This window comes from Lepus europaeus, chromosome 16, assembly GCF_033115175.1.
Source record: "Lepus europaeus isolate LE1 chromosome 16, mLepTim1.pri, whole genome shotgun sequence".
In the NCBI taxonomy this organism is placed as follows: domain Eukaryota; kingdom Metazoa; phylum Chordata; class Mammalia; order Lagomorpha; family Leporidae; genus Lepus; species Lepus europaeus.
Genome location: NC_084842.1, coordinates 6,271,928 through 6,283,666, shown reverse-complemented (window position 1 = coordinate 6,283,666; position 11,739 = coordinate 6,271,928). Strand labels below are relative to the sequence as shown.

Below are 11,739 nucleotides of genomic sequence, written 5' to 3'. Positions count from 1 at the left end.
GGCAGGACTGAGAAAAGATCAAAGACGAGTCCAGTTATGGGGAGGACCGCAGAGCCCTTAGACAAATCACACACGATTAAACCAACATTAAATTCAGGACTGTTAGAAAAAAGGCTGATAGATGTGTCCATCTTCCAGAGGAATGGCAGCAATAGGAGATGTATGTGTGTGTGTGTGTGTGTGTGTGAGAAATCAAGAGATTTATTTTAGGGAATTTACTTACACCATTGGAGTGAGAGGAAGGACTGGTCCAAAATCCTAGGGCAGGCAGCAGGTTGCAAAATCAGGCAGGATTTCCGTGTCCTAGTCTTGAGGTGGGATTTCTGGTTCTCCAGGAAATCTTGGCTTTTGCTCCCCCAGCTGACGACGTGAGGGCCACTCCTGTAACCAAGGGTATTTTCCTTTACAGAAGCTCAACGGATCCTAGCTACCTCTACAGACTACCTTCCGAAATCAGTGTTAGACTAAATCACTGAGTACCAGAGCCTGGCCATGCTGACATAAAACTAAATATCCCAGTAGGGTTACTCTACAACAACTATTTTCACTGTTTTGTGTTCTCTTGCAATAATTACACATATTTTACATAGTTGTAAAAACTGTATTATAAGAATTTACTACTTTTATTGTGCATTTAATACATGTTCATTACAGGAAATTTGTAGACATAAAAACTTGCCATCGCAATTTCGTATGTAATTTGTAAACTCTTTTTCATGTTTACAAGGCTCTCCTCCAGGGGATTATGGGTGTTAGAAGAACAGGGACCACATCGCATTCGTCTTTTTATGCCTGTCATTAATTATGGTGCCTGGCACATGCCAGGTGCCCATTGGATGTCATTTAAAAGAATGGGTTGTCACATAGCACCAACATTTATTATTTGCAATAACTATATGAAAGTCCCCCAAAGTTCTCTCCGCTCGTCACCTATTGCTATATGAAGGTTTGATTTTTCAAGTATTTAGGAAATTTTTTTCCTTCCTTCTGATAATTTTTACAGCTAGAAACATCTTTGTCACATATTTTTCTTTCATTTGAATAATGCAAGAAAACTCATTTATATATGTTTTTCCTTTAGGGTACCCTGGCCTTAAACAATCACACCGACTTGTCAAACTACTCATTAATTTAGCGGAAATGATGTGTCAAAGTGATTGACAGGTCCACTAAGAGCGGTCACGCAGCTCCTCAAACTTTCCCAGGGAACAACTGGGCTTTGCTAAATGTCATCCTATGACTTCCTGCAGGACAATGGGGCTGCAAGTCTGTAAACTACATCTCCCAGGTTGCCCCGCCAGTGCCTCCCGCTAGCTTTCACCCGGGGTGCAGGAGCATCGAGGTGGGAGAGGAGGGGGTCCCCCTCTTGCCTCCTTCTGATGGTGTCTCTTCCTCCCTCGCAGCCCCTGAGGCTGCGATCGCCTTCTCTGGCCTCAGGTCTCGTCCCTCCGGCCCCAGATGATCTCCAAGTTTCCCGCAGGTCCCCTCTATCTAAGCTCTGCTTCATCTCTCCTGGGTACCACCTCTTCTGTTGGAAATGCAAAACTTGGTTTCTGTCTTCCTGGCTAGAGCCTGATTGATGCACCTGCTCTCCCCGACTGGGGTGGAAATGTAGATGTTAGGAGTCAAGGAGGGTCCACGCTTCCAAACGCATTCTGTTGAACTGTGTTAACCATGTTCTATCGTTACTATCATTCTATGATGTATCGCTTCTCGGCCTTTTGGCTAAGATCAAGTGTAGTATCATTCTATGATGTGTGTGCATCCTAAAAGGTTTCCTGCCCAGAGAGACACCATTCTTACAGATGGTGAAAGGCTTGGCCGGGGGTGTCCCTCCCATGGACAAATCACCCAACCCCAAGTCCAAGGCTACAGCCCAACAGGCTTCAGCCTTTCTCTAGCACATTTACCCAGCCTTGACTCATGCCAGGGATAGGGAGGGGCCGGGGGACTCTGATGACCCCTTTAGCTCACAGTCCCCCACACTCATTCCCATTGGTCTGTCCCCGCTGTCTACACTGCCCTGCCTTGCAATTCCCATGGAAACCAGCCAGGTCTCTGGCTCAGGATCACCCTGACTTCTGCTACCAGCCCAAACCCTAGTCTGCTTCTCCCTGGCCCTGTGTGGCCCTTGCTCCCTGGGATCTGTGACTGTGAACAGCTCTTTCCCAAGCTTCATCCTCATTTCCTGGTGTGCCTGCACCAACTTTCCCAACCTATATTCAGAGTCTGAAATTCCTACAATAACAGCCGTGTTTCTAAACACTGTTCCTCATACAGCTTGTGTCCAAAAGGTTTTTTTGTTAACGTTTATTTTATTTGAAAAGCAGAGTTACAGGGAGAGACAGAGAGACAGAGACAGAGACGGAGACAGCCTTCCATCCACTGGTTCACTCCCCAGATGGCCGCAACAGTCAGAACTGGGCCAGACCAAAGTCAGGAGTCAAGAGTTTCTTCCTGGTCTCCCACATGGGTGTGGGGCCCAAGGACTTGGGCCATCTTCCACTGCTTTCCCAGTCTATTAGCAGGGAGCTGGATCAGAAGGGGAACAGCTGGGACTAGAACCAGCGCCCATGTGGGATGCCAGCATCTCAGGCAGTGGTTTAACCTGCTACACCACAATGCCAGCCCCCAAAAGGCTTTTTAATAGGTGCTGTGATGCAGCGGGTTAAAGCCCTGGCCTGAAGCACCAGGATCCCATATGGATGCCGGTTCTAGTCCCAGCTTCTCCTCTTCCGATCCAACACTCTGCTATGGCCTGGGAAAGCAGTAGAAGATGGCCCAGGTCCTTGGGCCCCTGCACCTGCGTGGGAGACCCAGAAGAAGCTCCTGGGCTGCCTTCAGATGGGCACAGCTCCAGCCATTGCAGCCAATTGGGGAGTGAGCCAGCAGATGGAAGACAACTCTCTCTTTCTGCCTCTCCTCTCTTTTTAACTGTATTTCAAATAAAATAAATCTTTAAAAAAAGATAGGTGCTCATTAAAGACTTCATGGTTAAATGCTTTGAAGAAATGTTGGCGTAAGTAAGTTCTTTACTGAAGGACTTCTCAGAGCTTTTACTATATTAATGTGTACTTTGTGGGGTTTGGGATTTTTGGCCTCTAAACATTTTATTTGAAATGGAGAGATCTTCCATCCACTGGTTCACTCCTCAAATGAGTGCCACAAGGGCTGGGCCAGGCCAAAGCCAGGAGCCTGGAACTCAATCCAAGTCTCCCACACGGGAGACAGAGACCCAAGCACTCCACCCAGCACCTGCTGCCTGCCAGGATGTGCATTAGTGGGAAGCTGGGCTGGAAGCCAAGGAGCCGGGACTCGCATCAGCACTTGAACATGGGATGAGGGGTGCCCCAAGCAGCATCTTAACTACTGCATCTAATGCCTTCCACTCCTAATGTGCATTTTTTAAGATGTTTGTTTATTTGAAAGGCAGAGTTACAGAGAGGTAGAGGCAGAGAGAGAGAGAGAGAGCGAGCTCTTCCATCCACTGGTTCACTCCCAGATAGCCACAATGGCCAGAGCTGTGCCGATCTGAAGCCAGGAGCTTCTCCGGGTCTCCCACACAGGTGCAGGGCCCAAGCACTTGGGCCATCCTCCTCTGCTTTCCCAGGCCACAGCAGAGAGCTGGATTGGAAGTGGAGCAGTCGGGACTCAAACTGACGCCCATATGGGTTGCTGGCACACAGAGGCTTAGCCCACTGCACCATAGCACCGGCCTCCCTAATGTGCACTTTCAATCTCCAAGACTGCATCTCAATATTTTTAAACCAAGTAGTCTTATCATACAATGTATAGTTATATACCTAGCGACACCCATCTTTCAAGAAACACCATTTGGGAAATGCCTATCTACAGCAATCATTTTAAGAATTATTTTATCTTAATAAAGACAACTTTAAGAAGTTGTTAATAATGACTGAATTAGGAGCCGGTGTTGTAGCATACTGGGTAAAAACTGCCACCTATGACACCCATATGGGCGCTGATTCAAGTCCCAGCTGCTCCTCTTCCAATCCAGCTCCCTGCTAATGCACCTGGGAAATCAGTGGAAGATGGCCCAAGTGCTTGGATCCCTGCACCTACGTGGGAAGCCTGGAAGAAGCTCCTGGCTTCAGCCTGGCCCAGCCTTGGCTGTTGTGGCCATTTGGGAAGTCAATCAGCTAAAGGAAGACCCCTCTCTCTCTTTTTCCCTATCTCTCTCCCCCCCCTCTCTCCCCCCTCTCCTTTTCTTTCTGTGTCTCTGCCTTTCAAATAAATAAATAATTCTTTTAAAAAATACAAGAGAAGAAGACTCTTGCTAAATTTCAGACTTGACCCACCCACCGTCAAGCATGAAATAGTGCCCATTCTACTTACTTCTCTTTCTTCCCCCCGAAGAGTCACAAGGGCCGAGCTGCAGGCAAGCAGCAGCTAGGAAATCTGGAGGAACCCAGGAAGAGCGCAGCTCAGCAAGGCCCCGTCGGAACTGGAATAGTTAGGAAGGCCCCGGGGATGGGGAGCCTGCTGTCCGCCCTGGCCCCTTCCTCCAGTTACGCCCGCTCCCCCCTGGGGTTGCTTTATACGCTCCTCGCCACTTCCTGGCCGCACCTGACTTCGTGCGCAGCTGCCGCGCAGTGGCTGCCCCGGCTCCGCCAGGTGCTCAGGCTCTCAGCTTCTCTGGCTCTTGAGCTCCATGGGCGGCTTCGCGTCCTCCGTTCTCAGGAAAACGCTGACTGCAGAAGTCTGCTTGTCAGGGCCAGAGGCTTCACTTTTCTCACTGAGAAAAAGCATTCTGAATCCTGGGAACAGAAGGCAGATTCTGAAGTCTTTTTTCCTATCTTGCAGACTCAAGTTGGCTTCAGGTGCAAGCATTAAAGGTTCTCACTCCAGGCGCGATCTCTTCCCTTGCAAGCCCTTCCCCCACCGCAGCTTCTCCAAGTCCCTGCTCAGCCTCCCCCTGCCCCCCAACCACTTCCCATGGCCTTCCTTCAGGCTCTCACATTTGCACATTTGCGTAAACCTGGAATTCTCACCTTCCCTTGCTACCCGGTTAATTTGGGGTCACCCGCGCTCTCAGCTCAGTCCTCCCTACCATGAGCTCTCTGATTCTGGTGAAACCCTCACCCAGCACTCCCTACTCACCACAGATTCTCAGAGCAGGCCACTGGTCTCCGATTTGTCGGTGCGGTTATTTCATAAATGCTTGTCCCTCTCATTCGCAGGTCAATGAGTCCGAAGCTCACGTCTGATTCTGCCTGCCCCAGCACCTCATGGTCTGTTATTAAATATTTTGTTACATTCCGTTCTCCAGCGGTCACTTCTCAGCTCTCTAATTAGTCTTTTGTAAAAGCATCATCCTTGTTTCATAATTTTCTGTTCTTGTTTCATGAATATAATGTCCTCTATTATGTCCTCAAGGATGGTCAATATATTGCACTTGGTTTTGCTGTAAAGGCCTGTGTTGATGACTCTATCTCTCAGGTTTCCACCTGTCCAAGAACTAGCTGGTCTTGTTTATCACCTCACTCTCATCGTGTTTCCACTGAATTTTCCATAAAGTGTTCATCTTCTGTGGCTGTGGGTTCTCACACGTGGCCAGAGGACATCTCCTCCCTGCAGTCTCAGGACAGGGTCGCTGTTCATTGTCATCATACTCAACACTCTGCAACACTTCCTGCTCACATACGTTACCTCCATTTGTCTTCAAAAGAGCAGAGAACCCTAGCAGCAGACAGAGCAAGCGCCATCGTCATCTTCATCTTACAACCAAATAAACTCCAGTTCCAAGAGACTGAACCTCTTCTAAATCGAGCACTTCGTAGACTGCCAGAGCCAAACTCTACCTCGACCACTTGACGAAGCATCCCACGTCCACCACACACAACACAGCTGCCCCTCACGTGGCTCTGCTCAGAGGTTGGGTTGTGAGACAGGGTTTCCAGTGATAAGTGGCAAAAATCCAGTCCAAGCTAAGAGAAGCAAAAGAGAACTCATAGAACCCGGGAAAGGCAGAACCTGACTATGACATTGGCTGGGCCCTGGGGCTCCCATGCTTTCAGGATCCTCCTTCTCCAGCTCATGGCCACTGCTTCACTCTCTGCTCCTGCATGGCCTCTCAGATCCGAGCACCCACACCTCACCAGCTCTGCCCAGCCACTCACTCCCACCCCACGCCATGCCCCAGGAGAAACCTTCAGCTTTTAAAACCCTCATTGAGGGGGCCGGCACTGTGGCACAGTGGGTTAGGGCCCCGGCCTGCGGCGCTGGCATCCCATATGGGCACTGGTTCATGTCCCAGCTGCTCCTCTTCCGATCCAGCTCTCTGCTGTGCCCTGGGAGAGCAGTGGAGGATGGCCCAGGTCCTCGGGCCCCTGCACCCACGTGGGAGACCTGGAGGAGGCTCCTGGCTCCTGGCTGTTGCGGTCATTTGGGGAGTGAACCGGAAGAATGGAGGACCTCTCTCTCTCTCTCTCTGGCTCTACCTCTCTCTGTAATTCTGTCTTTCAAATAAATAATTATTAAAAAAACCTTCATTGAGGACTCAGGTTGGCCTTGCTTGTATGACATGCCAGACCCCCCCCAAGTCCATCCCTGTAATGCTGGAGATGAGATGAGACCATTGGCCCTGATCCAGATCTGGCCTCATCCTAACGTCAGTCCCCTTCCCAGGTCACCTAAAGGACTTCTCAAAAGAGAGCCCTAGTCTGCCCTTCTCCCAGTGGGCCATCTTGTAGCATCTGTGTTGGATGGTGAGGAGCAAGGGGTAGCAAATGAGTGCAGAGACAGAGTTGTGTGTTATGAACACTGGCCAGGCTTCGGCCTGATGTGCCGGGCAGCCTCTAGACAAGCGAGTCAGGGAGACTGTAGGTTCGAATCCCAGTGCTGTGATCTAAGAGTTGTATGAACTTAGAAAAGAGACTTAGCAGGAATACTAGAATATTTGTTATTCTCTTGGGCGATATATTTGACTTGGCAGATAATAAGCACTCAGCAGTTGCAGCTCTATCCCCACTAACAGCTGTACTCTGTGTGTTTCCTTGCAAACTCTCCAGAAAGCACTGGTTCACAGCCAGGGCTGGGGAGCATCCCCAGGAAAATCTTCAGTTATTTCCCGATTTGTCATGAGAGCCTAAAAAAAAAAAAAAGTTCAACAAAAATTAGTTTAGTTCTTTTTGCTTAAAAATGATTTTATCATGTAGTTCTTTAGGAAAAGGGAGACAGGATATCAAAACAGAAGCAAATAATGAAAACAGGTGTTCAGGACTTGAAGAGTGTCACCCCACTCCCACCCCACCAAAATGCATCCAGTAGCTCAGATTTTGACAAGATTTGTAGATAGAGCTGCATTGTGGTTAAATAAAGTCATATGACTGGGCCTTAATCCAATATGACTGGCATCCTGATCTAAGACAAGGAAGGGCCACCGGGGGCACAAGTCCCCAAAGGGACAACCAAGCAAAGAGGCAGGGAGAGACTTGTCTAATGACAACGCCGCAGGGTAGACCAACTTGATCTTGGACTTGTAGCCTCCAGAATTATGTGAAAGCTCTCGGGGCCTAAGCCCCGTGGCCGGTGGTTTTTGTGTGGCAGCCCTGGAAGACAGCTGTATGCGTGTCACGGCTCTAGCCATGCTAACATCACTGCCGTGGTTCAAGAAGGCCGTTTGGGTGCAAACCCTACCACACGGAGCTCAGATCCTGCCCCCACTGCCTCTCAAGTCCCTTGCAAACTCTTTAGTTACTGGGGAAATTGCTACAGCCGGCCAGCAGGCTGTCTACGTGAGACTAAGCTGCCTCCATTAGCCACAAGGGTTGCCTCTGAGCAGCTCCTTTTAGCCTCTTCGTGTCCTGGCTTTGTCATGCCCGACACCCCTAGATGCTTCACCCAGTGTCAGGGCCAAGGGATCGCCCTTCATGGGCCAGGCATGAGTTCCTCTATTATCAAAGGTTTATTTGTCTATTTGAGAGGCAGAGTTACAGAGAGAAAGAGGGAGAGAGACAAAGAAAGAGAGAGAGGTCTTCTATCCACTGGTTCACTCCTCCTGTGCAGCACCAGCCGGAGCTGGGCCAATCTGAAGCCAGGAACCAGGAGCTTCTTCTGGGTCTCCCATGCAGGTTCATGGGCTCAAGCACTTGGGCCATTTTCCACTGCTTTCCCAGGCCATCAGCAGGGAGCTGGATGGGAAGTGGAGCAGCTGGGACTTGAACTGGTGCCCATATGGGACACGGGCCCTGCAGGCGGAGGCTTAACCTACTATGCCACAGTGCTGGCACCTTGTTTCCTTGTTATTAAGGGGCTGTGCCAGCAGGAGACCCATTGGTTTCTTTATGCACTCATCTGGTGATGGACACCATGGTTGACCAGTTAACTTCTTGACCCTTCTTTCCTTTGTGAAGACAGTGAGAAAGCAGCCCCTGCTGTAGACTCACCGGTACAAATTATATGCAAGCATGTGAGTGAAAGTGTCAGCACAGTCTTTGGTACACTAGGTGCTCAAACACTGGGGGCTACTGGCGCTTCTAGCCTGGGCACTACAAGTCACATGAGGAGAAGGGACAAGGACAGTGGCTTGCAGAGTGTCAGTGTCCACGGGTTGTGTGTGCGTCCCCACTGGTGTAGCTGGGAGCAGGACAAGGTGATGCCCAAGGTCCCTCCCGTTTAGACATCTACCATCAAGAACGGCCTGGGACCACCCAAGCAGGCGAGCCAAAGATCAGTCCAAGGAGATGGAGGACAAGAGCAGTGTGGGAACACTGAGGCTCGGCAACCTGTGAGACCTCCCCCCAGAAAGTCGCAGGGTCCCTCCGGGGACTTAGAGACTCCTGGAGACCAGTTCTGCGTCAGGGCACAGCAGCTTCTCTGCTCTCTGTAACAGAACAATGTCAGCTCGCCAACCAGGGCACTGAGGCTGGCGGAAGCCCAACAGCCTGCCCAAGACCATCAGCGCAGGAGTAAGAGTTGCAACCCGCATCCGTCCGCAGCGAAAGCCCGAGTTCCTCACCCCAGGCCCCGTGCTGCCTCGCACGCTGAGCGGGGATGCCTCTGCAATGCTGTCTCTGGTGGCCGCAGAGGGGAGCCAGGAGAGCTCCGAAGCGCCAGTGCTCAAGGGACCACGCCCCAAGCCCGGAAGTTGCCCAGGAGCTTGGGACTAGAGGCGACCTCAGCTTCCTCTTCCCGACACCATCCTTCCATGTGTGCGGAGGAGCGAGGGGCGCTCAGGCCAGCTCCAGCCAGCCTCCTCCTCCGTGCTGTCTTTGTCTCTCTCGCTGAAGGCGGTGCTGCTGCCGCAAATCCCGGGAGCTTTCTCTCCGCAGAAATCACCTGCCTGGCTGCCTGGCTGCCTGCCCGCGCCCCCCAGGGACCCTGGCTGGCTTCCCCGGGCGAGGCGATGGGGACGGTGCTCGGCTTCCTCTGCGCTCCCCAAATCTTTGAAGTGATTTTTCTCTTCCACTCCCCGAGGCCTTCGCTCTGGCCCTGGTGCTGTCGGAAGCTGTGGGTGAAGGTTTTCCGTTTAATTTCATTTTTCATCATTTCTACTTCTTTCGGATGGTTCACATCGGAGGGCCTCGGTGGATTAACTGGCCAATCAGATTCCATTATGAGCCCAAGTAGTTCTTATCATTAAACCTGTAATTTATTTCTTCTGTGTTTCATAAAATGTGAAATATGACCGTTCTCCGGGAGCTTGAAGAGTGCAGAGACGCCCCATTAAGTCCAGCATAGCTCCTCCCGTTGAGGCCGTAATTATATGCGGGTTTCTTTTCACAGCTAAGTTTCTACTCGCTGATGCTAACAAAAGAAATAAGCTTTTAATCCAAACATAATTAATATGAATTACCTCCCCAGTACACCCTGGCTTTGCACCATTAAACTTAATTTTTGTTTTGCATGATAATTGTGTTATCATTACCGTTTATAGGAGAACTCAGGGACCCTCACTTTGCTTTCAGTCAAGACCAAAGGGACTGGAAACTTGGTCTCCCCCGGGGCCAGCCCGAACCCTGTCCCCAGCCCTCCTGGCTGGTCCCATGCAGCCTCTGAGGCTGGGGGAAGTTGGGGCCGTGGGCTGTATTGCCGGCTGCACACCTGGCTCCAACAGAAGAAAAGGAAACAGGTTCCTCCCACGTTGGGGGATTTGCCTCGCAGGAGACAGGCTCAGCTGCCCTAACTGATCACGCCACCACCGCCACCATCATCATCATCGCTACCGTCATCGCCGTTGTCATTACCATAATGGCCATTATTTTTCCTAACACTAATGAGAATCACCCTATTTCCCTGCAGCACGCCCAGCTCCCCTGCTCCTGGTGGCTTTTCACAACTCTCTGGGGATTCTGGGCTCTGAATTATTGAAGCAGCTCCCCGCAGATGGAGCACCAAAGCCCAGGTTTCTTTTCCTGTTCCACTGGGAGACACTGTTCAGGCAGGTTTCCTCGCCCTCTCACTTCCGGGCGCCGCCGTCTGCCTTGTCTCCTGTTCTATTTGATAAGGCTCACTCATTTCTGGTCATCTCAGCAGTAGCAGTCTTTCACTCATGAAAGACTTCTTGAAATACCTACTGTGGAGTAGGACCTGTAAAGACTGATACAAGAATACCACCAAGAGTCCACAAAAAACAGTGAAAAGGTCTTTATTTTGATACAGAAATAGCTGGTCCATGCGTATTTTTCATACTATTAATCTTCCACAAGCTATTTTTAAAGACATTTATTCATTCACTAATTTATTTATTTAAAAGGCAAAGCAGCAAGGGAGGAGATACACACAGACACACACAGACACACACACACACAGATCTTCTATCCGCTGGTTCAGTCCCCAGATGGCCACAGCAGCCACGTCTGGGCCAGGCAGAAGCCAGGAGCGTGGAGCTCCATCCAGGTCTCCTGTGTGAGTGGCAGGGACCCAAGTCCTGCTGTTTTCCCAGGCACATCAGCAAGAAGATGGGCGGGAAGCGAAGCAGCCAGGACTTGAACTGGAGCTCTGATTGGGAACATGGAAGTCGCAAGCACCAGCTTAAACCACTAAGCCACAACCCTGACCCCGCCATGAGCTTTGTGAAGACCCCTTTTACAACAACAACAACAAAACCAGTTTCCTTCGCTTCTGTGTCCTTGGCTTTCTGCACCTGTCTGTCACATCCAGGAAGCAGCCTTTCTTGATGCCCACATTTTTCTGACCTGTGGCCTCCAACCACAGCCCCCAGGGCTGGAGGTGGCCTGGAGGGGATCTTCGGCCTCTCCCTCTGCCTCTGGGCAGCCTCACTTAGTGAGGCAGGCCCCTGAGCCTCGTCCACGTTGCCATCTACAGTCATCCAGTCCCAAAATGCTGTCAGGAAAGACGCACCTCTTACAGCGCCCCTTGAAGAAAAGCCAGAAAATAAAAGGAATATGGATGGAAAATATCCTGGAGGCAGGACACAGGACATCTCAGTGGAGTCTGCAGAAGAGCTGGAGCAGCCAGCCCAGCTCCTGGCCCTTGGCGATCAGCACTGGGGACCCAGAGCCCCTTGTCCGCACCTGCCTTGCCTTCTCCCCTGAGCTAAGGCTACGGCCGAAGGGAGTGAAGACCCACGCCTTTCCAGCTTACCAGGCCCAAGAGGAAAGGGTCCAGTGCTCTCCCTGGCAGGAATGGCTTTGTGTCCCGTGTACGTCGGCCGCTGTGAGGTGCTGTATGCTGATGTCCCTAGGCCCCTGTGCAGGAGAGGCACTGGGTATCCACAGAGAGTTGGTCTCTGGAGAACGACACTTAGGGAGCATG

The 11,739-nt window shown here is 50.9% G+C and overlaps 1 pseudogene; it reads left to right on the top strand.

Moving 5' to 3' along the window:
• Positions 1-1,705: 1,705 nt before the first annotated feature.
• On the top strand, positions 1,706-1,856 carry LOC133775532 (U2 spliceosomal RNA; annotated as a pseudogene).
• Positions 1,857-11,739: the final 9,883 nt, after the last annotated feature.